The following is a 296-nucleotide window of genomic DNA, read 5'->3' on the forward strand; positions in this document are numbered from 1 at the left end:
TAGTACACCGTTGTTCCACCAGCTTGCTCCGGCAAGACGAAGAGAGGCGGGAGCTGAAGGGGTGGGGATGAGGGGGGGTAGGGGGCTACACAGCTGTCACGCGCAGTGCTCCCTAGGTAACGTGGGGGGGGGAAGGGGGGATGTAACAACTATGAATACTATATCCAGGCGAGAGAGGACGAGGAAGAGCAAGGACTCGCGAGGGATTGGGAAGGATGCAAGGGATAGACATGGATAAAAAAAAAACGGGTGGTAAGGATACGCGGACGAGGCTGGGAAACCAGGAAACAGGAAGG

This window comes from Penaeus monodon, chromosome 34 (genome assembly GCF_015228065.2).
Source record: "Penaeus monodon isolate SGIC_2016 chromosome 34, NSTDA_Pmon_1, whole genome shotgun sequence".
In the NCBI taxonomy this organism is placed as follows: Eukaryota; Metazoa; Arthropoda; class Malacostraca; order Decapoda; family Penaeidae; genus Penaeus; species Penaeus monodon.